The following is a 1,149-nucleotide window of genomic DNA, read 5'->3' as shown; positions in this document are numbered from 1 at the left end:
GATTCCATCGTCGCCGGCGCTATCTCTGTTCCACCTATCATCCCTTCGGTCGTGCCCTTGTCCCGCTCTTGCTCAGGATCTGCTCTGCTCTATTCTAGGGCTTCAAGCTTCTAGTTATTTTTTTATAACAATTATTGAATAATTGTTGTTAGTTAATTTGTGAACTTGTTATGGGTTGAATAAGTGTTAATTAATATGTGAATCTTACTATTTTTACTGTGAATTACTCCATTGTTAATGATTCTAATAATTCATCAAAGAAGGCTGTGTTTGATGAGGATGAGGAAGATAAATACAAGGAAAGGAATCCGGAAAATAGTTTGAAGAGAAAAGAGAGTGGCGATGGAGGAAAGTCAACCTTGGAAGAATTGATAAGGGAAGAGGAGAAGAAAAAGGAGAAAATCAACAGGAAGGACTATTGGTTGCGTGAGGGAATCATTGTTAAGGTTATGAGCAAGGCCTTGGCAGAGAAGGGGTACTACAAGAAAAAGGGTGTGGTGAGAAGAATATGCTTAAATACAGTTGCTCTTGCCTTCAAAAACAACACAACTCATTGACAATCTTAAGTGTCAAACACTTAAAAGCACATTCTTCTTTTAAACTTGGGAAGTTTCCCTTGCAGTTATTATTACATACATACTAGAAAAAAATGGGTTTCCGTTTACCTGTTATTCGAAGGACATCATCATTCTCAGCTAGCCAAGCAGCTTCAAAATCCGTGGAAGTCCCAAAGGGGCATCTAGCAGTGTATGTCGGAGAGAAACAGAAGCGGTTTTTGATCCCCGTTTCATACTTGAACCAACCTTCAATCCAAGACTTGATGAGCTAAGCTGAGGAAGAGTTTGGATATGATCATCCTATGGGAGGTCTAACAATTCCATGCAGTGAAGATGTCTTCCAACAAATCATCACTTTTCACTTGAATTGACGATGAATCGCATGCTGCAGGAGACTGACATAGATTAGTACACACATTTTGTACAATAGGTTACTTGTAAAGATTACACATTTTTAAAAGTAAATGAAAGAAGAATGACCATTACTATGACAAGTTCAAAGTGTTTCCTCTGTTTTTTGGTTTAGTGACAAAGAAAGAATTCAATTACTCTAGTATTTCATTTTTTTTAAATATTTTATCTTACCTCTTCA

General features: G+C 37.2%; 1 pseudogene; it reads left to right on the top strand.

The window, feature by feature from the left end:
- The first annotated feature begins 649 nt into the window (after positions 1–649).
- LOC148561193 (auxin-induced protein X10A-like) lies at positions 650–928 on the top strand (annotated as a pseudogene).
- Positions 929–1,149: the final 221 nt, after the last annotated feature.

Source organism: Arachis ipaensis, chromosome B6, assembly GCF_059453495.1.
Source record: "Arachis ipaensis isolate K30076 ecotype BB chromosome B6, ASM5945349v1, whole genome shotgun sequence".
Lineage (NCBI taxonomy): Eukaryota > Viridiplantae > Streptophyta > Magnoliopsida > Fabales > Fabaceae > Arachis > Arachis ipaensis.
Note: the sequence above shows the minus strand (reverse complement) of the source record. Positions and strands in the feature narration are given on the sequence as shown.